The sequence below is a fragment of the Rutidosis leptorrhynchoides genome, chromosome 1 (assembly GCF_046630445.1).
Source record: "Rutidosis leptorrhynchoides isolate AG116_Rl617_1_P2 chromosome 1, CSIRO_AGI_Rlap_v1, whole genome shotgun sequence".
NCBI lineage: Eukaryota > Viridiplantae > Streptophyta > Magnoliopsida > Asterales > Asteraceae > Rutidosis > Rutidosis leptorrhynchoides.
In genome coordinates, this window is record NC_092333.1 from 252325795 (window position 1) to 252350421 (window position 24627).

A 24627-nucleotide genomic window follows, 5' to 3' on the forward strand; every position below is an offset into this window, starting at 1 on the left:
CTAATACAGGAAAAAGAAATGGAATATTAGCATAAAGTACTTTATTGATTACATATGGGAACAAACACTAGATTATGGCCGACCCACTTGTGCAACTTGGCGAGTGAAAACATTTTTTTTTTATGATGATTAAGATATAAATCGTTGAGGTTGGGGACTGACTTGTTACCAACTGTTTTTACAGCAACAAATATATATATATATATATATATATATATATATATATATATATATATATATATATATATATATATATATATATATATATATATATATATATATATATATATAATTTTTTTTTTAAAACCGTGAATAAACCATTCCGTATTATTGAATGAGACAATTGGGTCATTTAATCTCTTTTGGATCGGACACATGTTGGGCCGGTTATTTACCTGTTATGATTATGGATATTGACGGTTGGAATAATAAATAAATTGATGATGATGTATGATGATGATCATAGTATGACGATGATGATTGTATTGAAGGAGGGATAGATTAAGATAATTAAGATAATGATGGTTTGATTATGATATGTTAATGATGATTTTGATAATGATATCGAATGATGTTGTTGATAGTAAGATGATGTTTACTTGATGATGCCCGTAGAATGATGATGGTTGAATGATAATGATAATGATGATGTTGTTATGTTAATTAGTTGATGATGTAGAAGAAGATAAGGGAAACAGATAATATTGGGTTAAATTAAATGACTGAATAAACATATTCAGAAAAGCGAGGTATTGTAGATGGTTAGGGGTGTTTATATGTAATCGAGAGGTCTCGGGTTCGATTCTAGGCCTGGACGTTTATTTTTTTTGCTTCTTCTAAGGTAGCCTTACTATCTTTTATCTTTTATTATTATTATTATTATTATTATTATTATTATTATTATTATTATTATTATTATTATTATTATTATTATTATTATTATTATTATTACTACTACTACTACTACTAAAATTATAATTATTATCATTATTATTGTTATGATTTTTGTTACTATTATTGTTATTAGTATTATTGTTATTATGTAAAATTGATTATTATTATTATTATTATTATTATTATTATTATTATTATTATTATTTTTATTATTGTTATTGCTACTATTATTAGTTATTGCTATTTTTTTTTTACAAAGTATTATTTATATTATCATGAGTAGTAGTATTATGTAATTACTAAAATCATTGTCTTAATTATTATTAATAGTAAAATTAATATTTTTATAGTTATTATCATTAATAACCTTATTACTGTCACTAATAGAATTATTAACTTTATTACCTTTATTAGAAATATTAAGTATTATAATCATTTTTTACCACTATTAATGTTATTTTGGTATCATTACAAAAACTACTATTAATATACAAATGATATATTTAATACATATAACATAACAAAAATTAATATTTTTATATACAATATGAACATATGAAAAAAATATATATTATTAATATAAAAAGGATATAATTAATAAAATTATATGTTTCCATTATAATTATGAATATTAATAAATATACAAATGATATAGGTTCGTGAATCCAAGGCCAACCATGCATTGTTCAATATTGTCATATGTATTTTTACTACAAAATACATTAGGTGAGTTTCATTTCCCTTTTTACTCATTACATTTTTTGGGCTGAGAATAATGCGCAATTTTTATAAATGTTTTACGAAATAGACACAAGTAATCGAAACTACATTATATGGTTGAATTATCGAAATCGAATATGCCCGTTTTTATTAAGTCTGGTAATCTAAGAATTAGGGAACAGACACCCTAATTGACGCGAATCCTAAAGATAGATCTATCGGGCCCAACGAGCCCCATCCAAAGTACCGGATGCTTTAGTACTTCGAAATTTATATCATGTCCAAAGGAGGATCCCGGAATGATGGGGATATTCTTATATGCATATTGTGAATGTCGGTTACCGGGTGTTCAATCCATATGAATGATATTTTTGTCTCTATGCATGGGATGCATATTTATGAGAAATGGAAATATGAAATCTTGTGGTCTATTAAAATTATGAAATGATTATTTATGTTAAACTAATGAACTCACCAACCTTTTGGTTGACACTTTAAAGCATGTTTATTCTCAGGTATGAAAGAAATCTTCGTTGTGCATTAGCTCATATTAGAGACATTACTTGGAGTCATTCATGGCATATTTCAAAAGACGTTGCATTCGAGTCGTTGAGTTCATCAAGATTATTATTAAGTCAATTATAGTTAGATGTATTATGAAATGGTATGCATGCCGTCAACTTTCGATGTAATGAAAGATTGTCTTTTCAAAAACGAATGCAATGTTTGTTAATGTATCATATAGAGGTCAAGTACCTCGCGATGTAACCACATGTAATGTATTCGTCCAGATGGATTAGGACGGGTCCTAACCAGTAATCACTAACACAAGTGAGAATGGTCCTAATACGCCAATTAAACCCGAACACAAGTGTTAAACACTCGTCTTGCCTGAATTGACACCAAACCCTAATTTGGACCCATTTTAAAATTAGTCAACCAAATACTCCTAAAAGGGTTCCAACACTTCCATAATCACTAAACCTAGTGATTAAACCCAATATCAAAGCCTAAACATGCCCAAAACCCGCCAAGTGACAAGAATAACTAGTCACCATAAACCCACTTCATCATCTAAAAGGGTTTTACAACTAAACAAGCTCAAACCCTAACTCAAATATCAAATCTAACAATTGAAATTCGGAGTTTGAACTTACCAATACTACCACAATGTAGCTAGGAGGATGAACAACTTTAAAACCCGAGCCTTGGTGAGAATCCGACTCCTTCTTCTCCAAATCAAGCTTTCTCTCTCTAAACCCTTCCTCTCTCTCTAGTTACAAGTGTGTGAGTGAAAAGAGGTGAAATGAGGATAAGATAGCCCATAGATCAGTTTTGTGGCTCATAAATCGACCCTCAAGTGAATATACCAAAATACCCCTTAATAACTCAATTTATCACAGCTGGCCCGTCAGTTCTGTTGGACGACGTCCCAAAACTTGGACGGCGTCCAACCCTTCATTGCTGGACGGCGTCCTCCAATCTGGACGGCGTCCCAATTAACTAAGAAGGACTGAAACAGAAACAGGGTCTGTGACGACCCGGAAATTTCTGACCAAATTTAAACTTAATCTTTATATGTTTCCGACACGATAAGCAAAGTCTGTAATATTGAGTCTTGAAAATTTTGGAACTGTTTACATTGATGCATTTGATTTTTGACCATTCTCGACGATTCACGAACAATTTAATTGTAAGTAAATATATATACATATATATAACTGCAAGTATATGTGATAATTAAAAATACTAGAATAGGATTTAAACTTTTGAATTAAAAAGGTAAGATAAGTTATAAAATAATCATGTTGTAATTTAAAAAGAAGTTATATATAAATATATTTGATTTTTATGTATATAATTATATGTGTATATCTAATAAAGTGAAATAATAAAATACAAATTAATCAGTAGAGTAAATATGTAATATAATATATAATATAATAAGATTATTATTAAATATATATAAATATATAAATTTTATTCATAGGTAATATTATATAACTAGTAATATATATGAACCTTATAAATATTAAATATTCAGTATATATATACGTATATTATATCATTATTAAATGTTACATAATTAATAAAATGTAATATTAAAATCAGTTACAAGATAAAACATAGTTGTTATACTAATATTATTATTATTATTATCATTATTATATTCAATATTAATATTAGCATTAGCATTAATTATTAAATTATTATTTTCAAAATACTAGATTTGATACATGAAAGTTGTTATATTATTATTATTACTAATAATGTTTTTCTTTTCTTTCTTTCATTATTAATATTATCTTATTAATTTTTATTACCAATATCATTAAAACCAATATTTTTATTTTTGAAAATAATACAAGTTATTGATTGTATCATTAATATATAATTATTATCATTTTCACTAATGTTATTTTTATTATGACTTATTATCAATAGTAATACTACTTTTATTATTATAAATAATATTATTATTATTATTTGTATTTAGATTATTATTAATATAAATATAATTATTAATTATTAATAATAGATATATATATATAAACCATTCTTACAATCCTTGGATTCAATTCTGTTTCCCATAACTATCAAACTATTATAAATTCTTGTTTCCATCTGTTAATTGGTACGTACGATTATCAATTTGTTCCATTATCAAACAAATTCTATAAGCTTTAATAATCAGACTTTATTTATTTTATTCCTATCTGTTCTTTTCAAATGAGTCCTATCTCCAAGTTGTTAAACGTCGAATTCAAACCACAGTATAACAATCTTGATCATTTATAGCTACCATATAATATACTCAAACACTTTATATAAAGTCTTCCTCTACACAGCAAGAATTAAGAACAGAAATTCATAAAAAAAAAGAAACCGTCGATGTCTCTGTCTTTCACCTTTATAGCCAAATTTCAATTTTTAATCCAATTTCAAAAATGAAAATTGCAGTCATGTTAGAAATCCTATACTAAAACTATCTGGAAAGATTTAATGTACAATTTTCTATATTGAATTCTAATTTCGAAGTCAAAATCTTTGAAATAAAAAAGTCAAACCTTTGTTCTTTGATCGAATTCGAATTCTAATTGTTATTTTTGATTCAATTGATGATTGGAATAGTTTCCATGATTGATTTGAAATATATTTCGTGTTTTAATCCAAGTCTATTACGTTCTTAAAATTGAAATCATAAATTTTTTTTTGTTCTAAATAGTGACGGACTGCTTATTTTCAGTTAGTTCGTTTCGAGTAGATGATTTTCCGTTTAGACCTCGTCTTAATCCGAGTTACGGTTTAGGATCTATGGCCTTCTGAAAATCAATACTCCTTTGTAACGTTGTGCTGAAAATTCGGATCTACTCGCACTTAAACTGTCGCCACGGTCCAACGAAGACGAGTAAGGTTCTGAAAATTGGTCAGCGGTTAGGGGACTCATATACGGAGCCATAGCCACTGACTATGCATCTTTTCGATTTACGTAGAGGTCGTAGAAGCTGACCGAAGTCAGCCTATTGTTTCGATCTCTATACTTGTCGAACTTACTTAGCTTTTATGATGATGAACGATGATGATAATGACACTTAAACTTATTTTATGCACTATTAGAATTTATAAAGACAACCTACTGACCTAGTAACCCTTGATTTAGGTTGACGACCTTTCGGACCGACTTACTACTTGCGTACTTTCATTACCGACTTTACCGCTTTTATCACTGTGAGTTATAGCATCCCTTTTTACTTTAATTATTTTGGGACTGAGAATACATGCGCTTATTACGTTTTACATACTAGGCACGAGTACTTAAACTTTATATGTGTGTGGGTTATACAACGGCATAACATTCCCCTCAGCACGGTAACGTTTAGTCATTGGTTTTTGAACCGGTGAACGCGAATCTTAGATATGGATCCATAGGGTTTGACATCCCCACTCGGGCTAGTCGCGCTAGCATTTAACGGGTGTTTAATACTTCGTGAACGTACGCACTCGCCAAGTGTACTTTCAGGGGGTTATAAACGTTAAGTCTAGTTACCGGGTGCCCACGGTTATACATATACTTTTCATACTGTTTTGTTACACTGAAATCTCGTGGCCTACCTTACGTTACTGTTACAACTTAAACTATAGCTCACCAACATTCGTGTTGACTTTTAAGCGTATATTTCTCAGGTGCCTAGAGGTTTCTTGCTTCCGCTGTTAGATTTGCTGTCATTGAATTGCTGTTAAGGACCTGCTGTATTAGTTATCCGCTGCATTACTAGAGATGTCTCATTCATGGAACTTTTCTTTTACATTAGTAGTTTATGTTAATTTCAAACAATGGCTTTGTAACGACCTTAGGGTCAAATACTTATGTTTATGCTCCTATTCATAGGATGCACGTTATCTCTTGTAAAATGCTGTCTTTTTATGAATGCAAACTGGTTTTCAAACAGCATATAGTGTTTGACCGTGTGAAGATCCTGTTGTTGACGAATCGTACACGATGGTTTTGTATGGGGCGTCACATTTGGTATCAGAGCATTGGTTGTAGGGAATTAGGTTGCATTAGTGAGTCTAGACCGAAACTAAGTAGGATTCACTAATAGGACTAATCTACAACTTGCTAGTTTACTTGTTTCTGCGAAACTTACTACATGCTTTTGTCTACATTTTCAGCTGTATGATCTTACTGCATGCTATTGCTTATCTTCACTGCCATGCGAACTTGTTGTATGCTTATTTCCGCTATTGCATGATTACTATCTGCTTTCACATGTTATTTCTGTTTTGTACTGTTATTATTACTGCCATGCTAGGTTGCTGTAGTGCCTAATACGTACTTGCTTTATGACTTACTGACATGGAAAAGTTATTTTTCCCTGTTCAGATGTCGGATATTCCACATGTCCTCATTTTGGGCAGCGATTCAGACTCTTCAGCCACTTCACCTGCCACTGTTGCCGATCCTTTGATCCCGTCGGCGACACCCACCAGTGACCCAGGAGCTTCATCCTCCGGAACCAGCAGCCATACGCCTGCCCCAGTGGTTACCTCAGACGGAGCCCAGGATCCCCCGGAGATTCCAGCTCTACTTGCCCCAGGACCCTCAGAGCCACAGCCCCGCTCCAGTGGTGTTGTGATTCCCGGGGGAATACGGGGACGTTCCGTTCCGTAATGAGCATAACCATTGGTGCCGACGCCTTCCTGATGGACGTGTCATACCGATCCCACCTTTCAGATACCGGATCATGACTACCGGTCGCCGAGCGCCGCCACCTCCAGCTGTTTTCGACGATTCATCATCCGATGACTCATCCACAGACGACTCTAGTGACGATGACTCCGACGAGGAGGACCCTGATGATGCACCTGTACAGCCACCCTCCACCCCGCCGAAGAAGCGGTACCGTTTCGACGGCACCGTTATTCCGGGGATCAACGGAGGTCGAGCGTTCACTGACACACATGGTCAGCGTCGTAGGGTTACCGCCCGTAAGCGAGTTGTGCCTTACCCTGCTGATCCTTTCGTGCGTAAACCTTACCGCTATGCAGCATCTGCTTCTAGTGCTGGACCATCTGCACCACCGGCACCACCTGCACCAGCAGCACCGCCTGCTCTGCCAGCCCCTCCCTCTGTCAAGGAACTGACGAGGGAAGTGGAGATCCTCTGTGCTCGGGTAACTGAGCTCGAGGACCAGATGTCCCACGTAATGGACATCCTTTACCCACCGTCACCATAGGGCTTTGTAGTAGATTTCATCATGTAATCTCGTTTGTAGTTCATGTTTTACTTATGTATTGTACAAACCTATGCGGATGTATGCAACTCTTTATTAATGAATGGAACTTTGTATTGTTTAATTCTTGCACAGTGTTCTATTTACATTACTGTATGTTGGTTTTGCAGTATTTGTACCTGGTTGCGATACTTAATTGGCATGTGTTGTGTTGTTCCCCTGTTTACCACATACTGTATGATTATATATTAAATGTTGGATTTTGACTTAAGTCAAAATTTCTGTTTAGAAGAGCAATGGCAAACGGAAGAGCAGCGCCCACAGCAGCACAAATTGTGGAAATGATTGCGGAACAAGTAGCCGCAGCCATGGAAAATGCTATTCCCCCAGCCCCACCGGTTAACCAGAACGTCCAGAACGGTTGCACTTACAAAGAGTTTCAAAGCTGCAAGCCCCACAACTTTAGTGGCACTGAGGGGCCAGTTGGTTTGACTAGGTGGTTTTAGAAATTAGAAGCTGTGTTCCGCGTCAGCAACTACTCAGAGGCGAACAAAACCAAGTATGCCTCATGTACGCTGTCAGACGACGCCCTAAACTGGTGGAACACATTGGCTCAAGCTAAGGGTATTGATGAGGCTTATGCCATTCCGTGGGAAGAATTCAAGGGGGCCATGATCGAAGAGTACTGCCCAGGACAGAGATACAAAAGATGGAGGCTGAGTTCTGGGAGTTAAAGGTTGTGGGCAACGATCTTGATAGTTACAACCGTAGGTATCTGGAATTAGAGCTGATGTGTCCCACGATGGTCACCCCAGAATTTAAGAGAATGGAGCGATACTTATGGGGACTTCCCAAGTCCATTCAAGGAAATGTCACCTCTTCTAATCCACCCAACGTCCCGGCAGCTATGCGCATGGCGCATACCCTTATGAACCAAATTATCAGCAAAGAACCGGAGAAGGGTAAATCCAAATCGGGAGCCAGTGGTGAGAAGCGTAAGTGGGACTACAACAACAAGGGGAGAACCTATGATCAAACCCCCGCTAAGAGGCATAACGACTGAAGGAACCCCAACCCAACCCCTAGCTCGAACCCCAACTACAAGGGTAGTCTACCACAGTGCAAGAGGTGCTACAAGCACCATACCGGATATTGTAATGCGGTCTGTGAAAAGTGCAACAGGATCGGGCACGTTGGCAAGAACTGCAAGATTCCCCTCCCAGCTGTGAGGACAAACCTAAACGGACCAAGGAAATGCTATGAGTGTGGACAGCAGGGCCACCTTAGGAATGAGTGTCCCAACAAGCGAAAGGACGGAGGACCACCGCGTGGAAGAGCTTTCAATGTGAACGCAAGGGATGCCCGTGAGAACCCCGACTTGGTTACAGGTATATTCACTATCAACAATCTATTAGCCTCTGTCCTATTTGATACTGGTGCCGATAGAAGCTATGTCTGTAGAAACTTTTGCTCTAAGATAGATTGGTCATTAGTGCCTTTAGAGGAGAATATGCTAGTTGAGGTAGCCAATGGGAAACTTGAGAAAGTTAACCAAATTGACCGAGGAGCTATTATTAACATAGCTGGCGTGGATTTCAAAATTGACCTGATACCCATCAAAGTGGGAAGCTTTGACGTAATTGTCAGCATGGACTGGTTGACTAAAGTAAGGGCCGATATTATCTGTGGATATAAAGCTCTTCGTATACCACAAGGAGACGGTGAGCCATTGACTATTTACGGAGAGAGATGTAACTTGAAGCTGAACCTCATTAGTTGTATGAAAGCGTAGAAGATCATGAAGAAAGGACGTCTTGCTGTTTTAGCACACGTGAAGGCTTTAGAAATAGAGGAGAAGAGTGTGATTGATGTGCGAACCGTGAATGAATTCCCCGACTTTTCGAAAGAACTGCCTGGATTATCGCCACCGAGAGCCGTGGAGTTCCAGATCGATCTAGTGCCGGGAGCTGCACCCGTAGCTCGCGCACCTTATCGACTAGCACCTTCCGAACTGTAAGAGTTGCAGAGTCAACTGCAGGAATTGCTCGACCGAGGGTTTATCCAACCAAGCTCGTTGCCTTGGGGCGCGCCCGTTTTATTCATGAAGAAGAAGGACAGATCCTTCCGCATGTGTATCGACTACCGCGAACTCAACAAATTGACGATCAAGAATCGATATCCTCTTCCCCGAATTGACGATCTTTTTGATCAGCTACAAGGATCGAGCGTGTACTCTAAGATCGATTTGCGATCCGGTTACCACCAGTTGAGGTTGAAAGAGAGTGATGTGATGAAGACTGCGTTTAGAACCCGCTATGGTCATTACGAGTTTCTCGTGATGCCGTTCGGATTAACCAACACACCAGCCGTGTTCATGGACCTCATGAATCGTGTCTGCAAGACTTATCTGGATAAATTCGTTATCATCTTCATAGATGATATCCTCATCTACTCCAAGAGCGAAGAAGAACATGAGCAACATCTTCGGTTAGTGTTTGAAATCTTGAGACGAGAGCAGCTTTATGCCAAATTCTCCAAGTGTGAATTTTAGCTGAAGGAAGTCCAATTTCTGGGTCATATTGTGAGTGATCAGGGTATCAAAGTTGACCCCGCCAAGATTGAAGCTATCAGAAAGTGGGAGACACCTACTACTTCGACTCACTTCCGCCAATTTCTAGGTCTTGCCGGTTACTACAGAAGGTTTATTGAAGGTTTTTCATTGATTGCGCGTCCTTTGACCGCACTGACTCACAAAGGAAAGAAGTTCGTTTGGGAAACCGAACAAGAAGCAGCATTTCAAACCCTGAAACAGAAGCTAACCACCGCACCTATCCTATCTCTTCCTGAAGGCAGTGACGACTTCGTTGTGTACTGCGATGCTTCGAAGAATGGTTTTGGCTGTGTATTGATGCAAAGAACGAAGGTCATTGATTATTCATCTCGTCAGCTGAAGATTCATGAGCGAAACTACACTACTCACGATCTCGAACTTGGAGGCGTTGTCTTCGCTTTGAAGTTGTGGAGACACTATCTTTATGGGACAAAGAGTACCATATTCACCGATCACAAAAGTCTCCAACACATCTTTGACCAGAAACACCTGAACATGAGACAACGACGATGGATTGAGAAGCTGAACGACTATAATTGTAAACTTCGTTACCATCCTGGTAAAGCCAATGTTGTAGCCGACGCTCTGAGTTGGTAGGAGAGGATGGTACCTCTTCGTGTTCGGGCTCTGAACATCACCATTCATTCGAACCTCCATAGCCAGATCCGAGTAGCCCAAGAAGAGGCTCTCAAGGAGGAGAACATATATCGTGAATACCTGAACATCCTGGTCTCTAAATTCGAGGTTAAGGAGTCTGGACTCCGATGTTATGCCGGAAGAATTTGGGTACCTCGTTATGGGGATTTACGAAGCCTTTTACTTAATGAAGCCCACAAGTCGAGATATTCGATTCATCCAGGAGCCGGAAAAATGTACCACGATCTTAAGGAATAGTATTGGTGTCCAAATCTTAAGAAGGATGTTGCAACTTATGTTGGGAGGTGTTTGACTTGCTCGAAGGTTAAGGCTGAGCATCAGAGGCCATCTGGATTACTCCAATAACCAGAAATCCCACAATGGAAATGGGAAGCAATTACGATGGTGTGAGACCCAAATATTTATTGTACATAATGTATTTAAGGTGTACTATGTGTGTATGGAGTGTGCACAGCATGTAGGTGTTGCTTGCTCGACCGTCGAAGGAAACTGGACGTTGTTTGAGGTACAAGGTGTGTACGTACCTTTTCAACCTCAAATAAAGTTTGTGTTGATGTTTCAAAGCCTTACCATTGGAAAGAAAATCTTATTACGTTTCCAACGATATTTGATTCATCGAAAACGGAGCTACGGTCAAAAAGTTATGGCCAAAACGAGTTTCTGAAATCTGACCTGCAGGGTGGAGCGGCGCCCCACCTTTTGGCGCGGAGCGCCGATTGGGCCTGATGCGTTTTTTCAGCATTTTAAGTGTCTAAATGAAGGGTATTATGGTCCTTTCACTTGTGGACGGATTTGTGGCCTTAATATCAGTTTTAGATCCACTTTTGGATCATTTTGGCATCCATTCATCACTCCTAACTATCTAGAGAGAGAGAGAGAGAGTGATTCTAGAGAGATTGGAGGTTTTGGTGAAGAAGAAGCTCAAATTGTTCAAAGTCTCGGGTTTTAAAGTTGTCCCTTTCGTTCTTGGCTACGCGGTGATAGTATTGGTAAGCTCAAACTCCGAATTTCATTTGTTTGATTTGATATTCAAGTTAGGGTTTTGAATTAATTAGTTGTAAAACCCTTTTAGATGATAAAATGGGTTTAGTGATGCTAATAATCGGGTTTATTGTAAATTGTTGGTGGATTTTGGGTTGGTGAACTAATTGGTCATGTTTAGAACTTGAAATTGAGTTTAATCACTTACGTTAGTGATTATGGAAGTATTGAAACCCATTTAGGGTTACTTGGTTGACTAACTATGACTTTGGGTCAAATTAGGGTTTGGTGGTAATTATGACCCAATTGGCGAGTTAATGAGGTTTATAAACTTAAAATGGATTAAGTTGGAGTATTAAACCGAGTTAAATGTGTTTTGGTGTCGAAACTTGTAAATGGTGAGATTTTGACCTTATGGGTCAAAATTAGGGTTTAAGTGTCAAAATGGGTATGACACGTGTTTAACACTTGAGTTCGGGTTTAATTGGCATATTAGGACCATTCTCACTTGTGTTAGTAATTATTGGTTAGTTTTGGGCACGGTTTGTGCTTGGAAGTGCATTTGGGTCGAAATTACACTAAGTGACGAATTGGGTTGATTTGTAAATCCACTCTAAGTGTATTGTTGTAATTATGATAATGGAATAGGTATTTTCCATTGGCGAGTTGCGGTTTACTTGGAAGCTTTCTTCAAGACTTCAAGGTGAGTGTTAATATCCTATGTGCATATGTATGTGTAGGATGGGTGCGGGTCGGGTGAAGTGGTTCTCGGTCATAGAGCTCACTTCACATATAGGTGGATTGATGGACTTGTGTATAGGTCCAATTGGCACGATTGTGCATTTTGGTTGACCACCTTTGACGAGGTGCACACTTTGTGTGTACATTATCACATGGGCGGGCGATGTGGATTATATAACCCCAATGGCGAAGGGTTAATATTGTGAGTGGAATAATTATGCGTTCATGTTTATGGCGTATTTGTTTGTGGATGTTATGGTAGCATCGAGTGTGAACCACGAGCCGGTAGCACTATAAACTAAGATGTGAACCACGAGCCGGTAGCATCGAGTGTGAACCACGAGCCGGTAGCACTATAAACTAAGATGTGAACCACGAGCCGGTAGCATCGAGTGTGAACCACGAGCCGGTAGCACTATAAAATAATTGATGTGAACCACGAGCCGGTAGCATCGAGTGTGAACCACGAGCCGGTAGCACTATAAAATAATTGATGTGAACCACGAGCCGGTAGCATCGAGTGTGAACCACGAGCCGGTAGCACTATAAAGTAATTGATGTGAACCACGAGCCGGTAGCATCGAGTGTGAACCACGAGCCGGTAGCACTATAAACGAGTGAGACTCAAATGCGTATGGTGTGAACCACGAGCCGGTAGCACCATAGCGTTATGGTTAACCTTGGGTGTTTTTACGCGTTGTTATATATGTATATTGTATACGTATAATGTTGCATTGTCGTTATGTGGCTAACCTTATGGGTGTAGCTAATTGGCATCGTTCACATCGTTACTGTGAACTTATATTTGTTGATATTATTAGCTTGGTGCTTAGTGTTTGTACGGTACGCCTAGACTAGCTTGCCTTTATGCTTGGACGTTCGGTATGCGGTATTTGTTATTTGGGTGGCGTATTCATTTTATACATATATATGTATGTAGTATATTATCACTCACTAAGCGTTAGCTTACCCTCTCGTTGTTGACTTTTTTTATAGATTGCATGCGGACGGTGGCTCGGGTAAGCGCGAGGACTAGAAGACTTGCATAGTTGCTTAGAGACTTGCTTCTGGATTGTTTAGGATTGGGTAGCGTATCCCCGATCGCCATGCTCGGCTTTATTGTGTATTAAAAGTCTTATGGTCAAAAACGTGTAATTGGTACTTAAGTGGTAATTTGGGTCGATGTGGGCCCCGCTTTGTAAAACTCGTTCACACCTTAGTTATGTGCTAGTTTAACATATATAAACTTGTGTCTAAAAGCGTTTTGGTTAAATGTGTCGGGAACTCGCTTATCTTTTTCGCACTTAAAAGTCCCGGGGACAGCCCGTTTTGGCGCGGCGCGCCAGGTAGGGGGCGCGGCGCGCGGGTATGCTGTTCAGGAAATTTTTTTGTTGTTGTGAAAATTAACGGGTTTTGTCGGGGTTTGGTTTGGGTTGTTACAAGTGGTATCAGAGCATGGTCTAAGGGATTTAGGTGACTTGAGATAGGTGCCTAGACTTAGACTTGTGTGTGCTTAAATTGTTGCGGGACTTGTAGGATTACGGGTCGGAATGGGTTTGGTTAGTGCCTTGGCTATAGGTTGACTAACATTTATATTAGTAATGCGGATATTATTAATATGTTGTTGTGTTGTGATAATAATTCTCGCGTGTGTTTGTACCGCGTAGAATTTTGGTTGTGTTTGTGTATATCATCGAGCGAGACGGTAGTTGTACTAACGAGTCGATGCGGCATGTGTGCGTAATAAGAACTTGCAAACCTTATTACGGGTGCAAATCGTGTCTAACAAGTGATGTACGATGAGTGTTTAGCAAGATGGGGCTGTGTCGTGCGTACGGTTTTACACGTTCGTGGACTAATCATTTTGCATTCTTTAGAATGACGACGCGAAACGAGACCGAGGCGAATGATGTGGAGTTTAACGCTAGGGTTGCGGCCGCCGTTGCGGAGCAAATGGGTGCGTTAGAAGAAAGAATGGAAAGGAGGTATTCCGAACTTCAAAGTAGTGGTGAAATGGAGCGTTATCTTAAGAGCTTCATGAGGACTAAACCCCCGATGTATGACGGAAAGCCGGATCCTTTGGTAAGCACAACTTGGATTTCGGACGTCGAAGGGTGTTTCCGTACTATTGATTGCCCTCCTGAGAGAAAGACGAGACTCGCTACGAGTTTGTTGCGGGGTAGGGCAAGGGATTGGTTGGATGGTAAGATTGATCTTGTCGGTGGCGAGACGTTTATGGCTTTATCGTGGGACGACTTTAAGGAGGAATTCTTCGAGGAGTTCCGGACTTCGGCCGATTTGTGGGAATTGCGTAATGAGTTGCGAAATTTGCGACAAGGATCTATGGATTTGAGTACTCTCAAGACGACCTTTATGGCGAAGGCTCGTTTTTGTCCGGAGTATTTGGGGAATGATCGTTTGTTGATGGGAGATTTCTATCGGACCTTGAATGATGACTTGAAAAGTAAAATTAGCCGGGGTCAAGCGAAATCGTTTTCGGAATTATTCGACTTGGCTAGAGGTTTCGAGTCGTATTCACGATCGAAAAAGGGTGAACCTTCAAGTGAGCGAAGGGTCGTTTCTTATGGTGCTCCGAGTAAGAGGGCTAATGGTCCGAGTGTGAGCACGGGTGGTACGCGAACGGGTATGTCGGATTCTAGTGCGGTTAGATGTTACAATTGTGGCGTGAGGGGTCACAAGTCTTGGGAATGTTCGGTACCAAAGGGTGATGGTATGGTGTGCTTCAATTGCCAAAAGGAAGGACATCGTAAGTCGGAATGTCCCAAGTTAGCGGGGACGGGTGCGGCCATGAGACGTTAAGGTACGTTTAATTTTGATAAATATGTCTTTTGATTATTTATTAAATGCCGTTTGAGTTTGAGTTGCGTGCCTTTGTTGTGCATGTTATGCTATGGGTGACGTTCCTAATGGAAGTACCCTATGTTGATGTTTGATTGACGGGCGAAGGGCGTAAGACTTGGCGTAACCAAGCATTCCTTAGTATTTGGAAAATGTCTCTACCAAGCCATGGAAATGAGTTTTGGTGTTCGGATGTTAGAGCATGTTCGCTCTCGTGTTGAAGTTGATGAACCATGAGGTTCGACGGGTGGGATGAAACCCGAGGAATCGAGTGTTTTGGGTCTCGATGTATGTTGGTAAGGGATTCTACGTGACGCGACATTAGGTGCCTCTTTTATACCTACTAGCGTAGTGTTCGACTCCGAATGTGTTGCGGTACACTTCTCGTACAAAGTGTTTAAGGGTTGGTTAAAATCCTTCGTGTGCTCAAGGTTGGAGCAAGATGTGGTAATGGGTCGTGTGAGCCCAATTGTTGGTAAAGTCTACCTGTGGTAGCATTGTGCGGTTGTACGAGTTGTGGATATGGAACGTGGTTCTAAGTGGGGGAGTTACACTCCCGCACGAGGAAGTTTTAGTGTGAGATTTCGGATGATGCTATTGGTAGATCCGGAAAACGTTGTCGAGACCTGGTTGGGTCGATTTGTGGTAGAGTACAATCTCGGATAAATTGTACTTATGGTTTGGATTTGAATCATCACCGAGGTGGTAACGTGGTAAATCTCGTTGAGAGATAATGGACGTGTTTGACGAGCAAGGTGAAATCCTCCGGTTAAGGGAGGTGTGTGTCGGGTTCTCTTGTGGAGAATTATTGTTTGGTACCTATGTTTGGTATAGGTGGTTCTTGCTCGATTATGGTATGGTTATTTGATGAAGCATGATCTTTAGGGTCCGCTGACTTCATCATGAGCGTGGTGTTATATCGGTGAAGCATGATCTTCGGGTCCGCTGACTTCATCCGGTGTTGTGATCGGTGAAGCATGATCTTCGGGTCCGCTGACTTCATCCGGTGTTGTGATTGGTGGAGCATGACCTTCGGGGTCCGCTGACTTCATCAAGGGAGTAGTGTTATGTCGGTATGGTGTAACACTATCGGGAAATGCGAGTACCGGTGGGAAATGCGAGTACCATTCCTGTGTTGAGATTGTGGATCGCGTGTGTTTTCGGATTCACGATGACGCGTGTAGTTCGGTCATCTTATTGGAATGAATCTCGTGTAGTTCGGATTCATGGTGACTCGTGTAGTTCGGTCATCTTATTGAGGTAGTAATCTCGTGTGGTTTCGGATTACTAAGGCTCGTGTAGTTCGGCCAACCTCGATGTTGTGGAAGTGAATCTCGTGTAGTTCGGATTCACGAATGACTCGTGTGGTTTCGGTCATTGTATTGAGGAGTGAATCTCGTGTAGTTCGGATTCACAATTGACTCGTTTAGTTCGGCCATTCCCGATTGTTGTTGTGGTGAAGGTAGTGAGTCGCGTGTAGTTCGGATTCACTAGGGCTCGTGTGTTTTCGGCCAGCCTTCGTGTCGTGTGATATATTGGTTGTTTGATACACCAATGGTAGGGTCGTAAGGACCATGTTGCGGGAACTATCGGTCGTTTTATACGTCGATGGTGGGGTCGTGAGGACCATGTTGTGGGATTAGTGAGGCGATAGCCGTGTTCCGCTCACATGTTTGTTACGGGTGTGACGATGGTTGATTTCGTACACCTTGGGTTTTGCGTTTTCATAATCGTTTTGGGCGCTATCGGTTCCAGCCGTTGGATTATGATGTTACGGTAGTTGCGTATTGGTCGTATTGCGCGCTACAAGGGATGTTTAGTGATTGGTGTTATCCGTAAGGATTCGTTTGGTTCGGTCTTCATCGTTTCGGGTTGTTGACCTTAGGTTGAGACTTGGTTACTTTAGCACGGTACTTGGTAATGGTACGCTAGAGGATTGATATCTCGGTTAGAGATGGGATGAGTTTCCCGATGTTAGGGAAGGAGCATGGTTTTAATGCTCGGATTGTGGATTTGAGAAAATCGTGGATGACGATTTAGTTGTTGAAGGCGATTCGTTAGGAAGAATTGCTTAGGAAGGTCGGATTGGGACTTATGTTGAGGACCGTGGAGTGTGGTCCGTTTGGTTAAGTGACGAGGATCACGAGGACGTGATCGATTCTAAGTGGGGGAGAGTTGTGAGACCCAAATATTTATTGTACATAATGTATTTAAGGTGTACTATGTGTGTATGGAGCGTGCACAGCATGTAGGTGTTGCTTGCTCGACCGTCGAAGGAAACTGGACGTTGTTTGAGGTACAAGGTGTGTACGTACCTTTTCAACCTCAAATAAAGTTTGTGTTGATGTTTCAAAGCCTTACCATTGGAAATAAAATCTTATTACGTTTCCAACGATATTTGATTCATCGAAAACGGAGCTACGGTCAAAAAGTTATGGCCAAAACGAGTTTCTGAAATCTGACCTGCAGGGTGGAGCGGCGCCCCACCTTTTGGAGCGGCGCGCCGATTGGGCCTGATGCGTTTTTTCAGCATTTTAAGTGTCTAAATGAAGGGTATTATGGTCCTTTCACTTGTGGACGGATTTGTGGCCTTAATATCAGTTTTAGATCCACTTTTGGATCATTTTGGCATCCATTCATCACTCCCAACTATCTAGAGAGAGAGAGAGTGATTCTAGAGAGAGATTGGAGGTTTTGGTGAAGAAGAAGCTCAAATTGTTCAAAGTCTCGGGTTTTAAAGTTGTCCCTTTCGTTCTTGGCTACGCGGTGATAGTATTGGTAAGCTCAAACTCCGAATTTCATTTGTTTGATTTGATATTCAAGTTAGGGTTTTGAGTTAATTAGTTGTAAAACCCTTTTAGATGATAAAATGGGTTTAGTGATGCTAATAATCGGGTTTATTGTAAATTGTTGGTGGATTTTGGGTTGGTGAACTAATTGGTCATGTTTAGAACTTGAAATTGAGTTTAATCACTTAAGTTAGTGATTATGGAAGTATTGAAACTCATTTAGGGTTACTTGGTTGACTAACTATGACTTTGGGTCAAATTAGGGTTTGGTGGTAATTATGACCCAATTGGCGAGTTAATGAGGTTTATAAACTTAAAATGGATTAAGTTGGAGTATTAAACCGAGTTAAATGTGTTTTGGTGTCGAAACTTGTAAATGGTGAGATTTTGACCTTATGGGTCAAAATTAGGGTTTAAGTGTCAAAATGGGTATGACACGTGTTTAACACTTGAGTTCGGGTTTAATTGGTATATTAGGACCATTCTCACTTGTGTTAGTGATTATTGGTTAGTTTTGGGCACGGTTTGTGCTTGGAAGTGCATTTGGGTCGAAATTACACTAAGTGACGAATTGGGTTGATTTGTAAATCCACTCTAAGTGTATTGTTGTAATTGTGATAATGGAATAGGTATTTTCCATTGGCGAGTTGCGGTTTACTTGGAAGCTTTCTTCAAGACTTCAAGGTGAGTGTTAATATCCTATGTGCATATGTATGTGTAGGATGGGTGCGGGTCGGGTGAAGTGGTTCTCGGTCATAGAGCTCACTTCACATATAGGTGGATTGATGGACTTGTGTATAGGTCCAATTGGCACGGTTGTGCATTTTGGTTGACCACCTTTGACGAGGTGCACACTTTATGTGTACGTTATCACATGGGCGGGCGATGTGGATTATATAACCCCAATGGCGAAGGGTTAATATTGTGAGTGGAATAATTATGCGTTCATGTTTATGGCGTATTTGTTTGTGGATGTTATGGTAGCATCGAGTGTGAACCACGAGCCGGTAGCACTATAAACTAAGATGTGAACCACGAGCCGGTAGCATCGAGTGTGAACCACGAGCCGGTAGCACTATAAACTAAGATGTGAACCACGAGCCGGTAGCATCGAGTGTGAACCACGAGCCGGTAGCACTATAAAATAATTGATGTGAACCACGAGCCGGTAGCATCGAGTGTGAACCACGAGCCGGTAGCACTATAAAATAATTGATGTGAATCACGAGCCGGTAGCATCGAGTGTGAACCACGAGCCGGTAGCACTATAAAGTTATTGATGTGAACCACGAGCCGGTAGCATCGAGTGTGAACCACGAGCCGGTAGCACTATAAACGAGTGAGACTCAAATGCGTATGGTGTGAACCACGAGCCGGTAGCACCATAGCGTTATGGTTAACCTTGGGTGTTTTTACGCGTTGTTATATATGTATATTGTATACGTATAATGTTGCATTGTCGTTATGTGGTTAACCTTATGGGTGTAGCTAATTGGCATCGTTCACATCGTTACTGTGAACTTATATTTGTTGATATTATTAGCTTGGTGCTTAGTGTTTGTACGGTACGCCTAGACTAGCTTGCCTTTATGCTTGGACGTTCGGTATGCGGTATTTGTTATTTGGGTGGCGTATTCATTTTATACATATATATGTATGTAGTATATTATCACTCACTAAGCGTTAGCTTACCCTCTCGTTGTTGACTTTTTTTATAGATTGCATGCGGACGGTGGCTCGGGTAAGCGCGAGGACTAGAAGACTTGCATAGTTGCTTAGAGACTTGCTTCTGGATTGTTTAGGATTGGGTAGCGTATCCCCGATCGCCATGCTCGGCTTTATTGTGTATTAAAAGTCTTATGGTCAAAAACGTGTAATTGGTACTTAAGTGGTAATTTGGGTTGATGTGGGCCCCGCTTTGTAAAACTCGTTCACACCTTAGTTATGTGCTAGTTTAACATATATAAACTTGTGTCTAAAAGCGTTTTGGTTAAATGTGTCGGGAACTCGCTTATCTTTTTCGCACTTAAAAGTCCCGGGGACAGCACGTTTTGGCGCGGCGCGCCAGGTAGGGGGCGCGGCGCGCGGGTATGCTGTTCAGGAAATTTTTTTTTTTTGTTGTGAAAATTAACGGGTTTTGTCGGGGTTTGGTTTGGGTTGTTACAGATGGATTTCATCTTGAAGCTACCAAAAACGGTGGGCGGAGACGATACAATCTGGGTTATCATTGACCGTCTTACCAAATCTGCTCATTTCCTAGCAATAAAAGAAACAGATACAATGGAGAGACTTGATCAACTGTACATCAAAGAGGTTGTATCTCGTCATGGCGTGCCCTTATCAATTATCTCCGATCACGATCCCCGTTTTGCTTCCAGATTCTGGCGTTCTTTGCAAGAAGCCTTGGGAACTCGTCTCGACATGAGCACCGCGTATCACCCCCAGACCGACGGTCAGAGCAAACGAACGATTCAGACTTTGGAGGACATGTTGCGTGCCTGTGTTATTGACTTCGGAAAGTCTTGGGAAAGGCATCTGCTGCTAGCCGAATTCTCTTACAACAACAGTTATCATTCGAGTATTAAAGCCACGCCTTTTGAAGCATTGTGTGGCCGCAAGTGCCGTTCTCCTATTTGTTGGGCCGAGTTAGGTGAAGTGTAAATCACCGGACCCGAGATAGGCCATGAAACGACGGAGAAGATTTCCCAGATTCAGGCGAGACTTAAGATGGCCCGCGATCGCCAAAAGAGTTATGCTGATCTTAAACGTAAAGACTTCGAATTCAACGTGGGTGACCGAGTAATGTTGAAGGTCGCACCTTGGAAAGGTGTAATTCATTTTGGAAAGCGCCAAAAGTTAAACCCGCGATATATTGGTCCTTTTGAAATATTGGAACATGTTGGACCCGTTGCTTATCGTCTGGATCTTCCGACTCAGTTGAGTGCTGTTCATCCTACCTTCCATGTATCAAATTTGAAGAAGTGCCTTGCTCTACCGGAACTTGTCATACCATTGGAAGAACTTACGATTGATGACAAACTCCACTTCGTGGAAGAACCTGTCGAAATTATGGACCGTGAGGTCAAAACCTTGAAACGCAATAAGATTCCAATTGTCCGAGTTCGATGGAATGCCAAGCGTGGACCTAAGTTTACCTGGGAACGAGAGGATCAAATGATGCAGAAGTATCCTCACCTTCTCCTGACTCCATCACCATCAGCTTAAATTTCGGGACGAAATTTCCAATAACAGGTGGGTAATGTAACGACCCGACTTTTTCGACTTGCTTTCGTGCCTTGTATTTTTGCGAAACTGCGATTTTGTGCGTACTATGCTACTTTATACTCTAGAAACTTGATATACGTGGTTTACTTCCAATTATATGTTAAAACATGCCTTAGAGTACGTAGGATACTTAACTTGTTCACCGGAAGCCTTTATAACCGTTAGTGTTACTTGACGTTTCGAATAAACCGCGGACTGCGCACACGTTTGACTTTTGTCGTAACCGGAATATTATGACTGCGAAATATTAATTATTATTTTATAATAATAATTACCTGGGTTTTTGGATGCTTAATTACGCGTAGGAATTTAATTAAGTTTACTAGTTAGTCTTGTTGGACTTTTTACCTTGTTGGACTTAAGCCCACCCTACTCTAGCTAGTGGCTCAATTAATTAGCCCACTTATTAATTACTAGTGACCTATTAATATATAAGACAATTACCCATTTAATTAGAGGGAACATGCTAGCAAAAATGTCAAGTATTATCCATAATGTTACATGAGATCCTAGCATAAGTACCTACTTTAGACAACCATTAATCAAAAAGTAGCTTTTTGTCCCCCCTTGCTCCCCCTCATTCCCACGGCCACCATCACCACCTTATCCTCATTTTGCCTGTAAATACCACCCTTAACCCATTCATTTAACACTTGCTCTCATTTGAATTTCACACACACTTGCTCTCTTATTTCCTTTCTAGTCTTTCTCACTCTAGAAACTTGTAAGTTTTTGATCTTTTTCTTCTTCTTCTCTTATCATTTTCGTGGTCATCATCGTCATTAAAGGTCTTGCTTTCTAGCTTTGATCTTGATTATATCTTGTAAGATTCAAACTTGTATTTGAATCCTTCAAGAACATGGAAGATTCAAGCTTTCTAGCTTTGAATCTTCACCTACTTTGTAGATCTAAATCTTTTTACTTTAATCTTGTTATTTTGTTATAAAGATTCAAACTTGTGTTTGTAATCTTCATGTATCTTAAAGATTCAAGCTTTATGAAATGTCCCGTTCTTATTGATTAAAAACGTTCCATATTAATTGATTTCGTTGCGAGGTTTTGACCTCTATATGAGACATTTTTCAAAGACTGCATTCATTTTTAAAACAAACCAAAACCTTTATTTCATAGATAAAGGTTTTAAAAAGCTTTACGTAGATTATCAAATAATGATAATCTAAAATATCCTGTTTACACACGACCATTACATAATGGTTTACAATACAAATATGTTACAACAAAATAAGTTTCTTGAATGCAGTTTTTACACAATATCATACAAGCATGGACTCCAAATCTCGTCCTTATTTAAGTATGCGACAGCGGAAGCTCTTAATAATCACCTGAGAATAAACATGCTTAAAACGTCAACAAAAATGTTGGTGAGTTATAGGTTTAACCTATATATATCAAATCATATTAATAGACCACAAGATTTCATATTTCAATACACATCCCATACATAGAGATATAAATCATTCATATGGTGAACACCTGGTAACCGACAATAACAAGATGCATATATAAGAATATCCCCATCATTCCGGGACACCCTTCGGATATGATATAAATTTCGAAGTACTAAAGCATCCGGTACTTTGGATGGGGTTTGTTAGGCCCAATAGATCTATCTTTAGGATTCGCGTCAATTAGGGTGTCTGTTCCCTAATTCTTAGATTACCAGACTTAATAAAAAGGGGCATATTCAATTTCGATAATTCAACCATAGAATGTAGTTTCACGTACTTGTGTCTATTTTGTAAATCATTTATAAAACCTGCATGTATTCTCATCCCAAAAATATTAGATTTTAAAAGTGGGACTATAACTCACTTTCACAGATTTTTACTTCGTCGGGAAGTAAGACTTGGCCACTGGTTGATTCACGAACCTATAAAAATATATACATATATATCAAAGTATGTTCAAAATATATTTACAACACTTTTAATATATTTTGATGTTTTAAGTTTATTAAGTCAGCTGTCCTCGTTAGTAACCTACAACTAGTTGTCCACAGTTAGATGTACAGAAATAAATCGATAAATATTATCTTGAATCAATCCACGACCCAGTGTATACGTATCTCAGTATTGATCACAACTCAAACTATATATATTTTGGAATCAACCTCAACCCTGTATAGCTAACTCCAACATTCACATATAGAGTGTCTATGGTTGTTCCGAAATATATATAGATGTGTCGACATGATAGGTCGAAACATTGTATACGTGTCTATGGTATCTCAAGATTACATAATATACAATACAAGTTGATTAAGTTATAGTTGGAATAGATTTGTTACCAATTTTCACGTAGCTAAAATGAGAAAAATTATCCAATCTTGTTTTACCCATAACTTCTTCATTTTAAATCCGTTTTGAGTGAATCAAATTGCTATGGTTTCATATTGAACTCTATTTTATGAATCTAAACAGAAAAGTATAGGTTTATAGTCGGAAAAATAAGTTACAAGTCGTTTTGGTAAAGGTAGTCATTTCAGTCGAAAGAACGACGTCTAGATGACCATTTTAGAAAACATACTTCCACTTTGAGTTTAACCATAATTTTTGGATATAGTTTCATGTTCATAATAAAAATCATTTTCTCAGAATAACAACTTTTAAATCAAAGTTTATCATAGTTTTTAATTAACTAATCCAAAACAGCCCGCGGTGTTACTACGACGGCGTAAATCCGGTTTTACGGTGTTTTTCGTGTTTCCAGGTTTTAAATCATTAAGTTAGCATATCATATAGATATAGAACATGTGTTTAGTTGATTTTAAAAGTCAAGTTATAAGGATTAACTTTTTTTTGCGAACAAGTTTAGAATTAACTAAACTATGTTCTAGTGATTACAAGTTTAAACCTTCGAATAAGATAGTTTTATATGTATGAATCGAATGATGTTATGAACATCATTACTACCTTAAGTTCCTTGGATAAACCTACTGGAAAAGAGAAAAATGGATCTAGCTTCAATGGATCCTTGGATGGCTCGAAGTTCTTGAAGCAAAATCATGACACGAAAACAAGTTCAAGTAAGATCATCACTTGAAATAAGATTGTTATAGTTATAGAAATTGAACCAAAGTTTGAATATGATTATTACCTTGTATTAGAATGATAACCTACTGTAAGAAACAAAGATTTCTTGAGGTTGGATGATCACCTTACAAGATTGGAAGTGAGCTAGCAAACTTGAAAGTATTCTTGATTTTATGAAACTAGAACTTTTGGAATTTATGAAGAACACTTAGAACTTGAAGATAGAACTTGAGAGAGATCAATTAGATGAAGAAAATTGAAGAATGAAAGTGTTTGTAGGTGTTTTTGGTCGTTGGTGTATG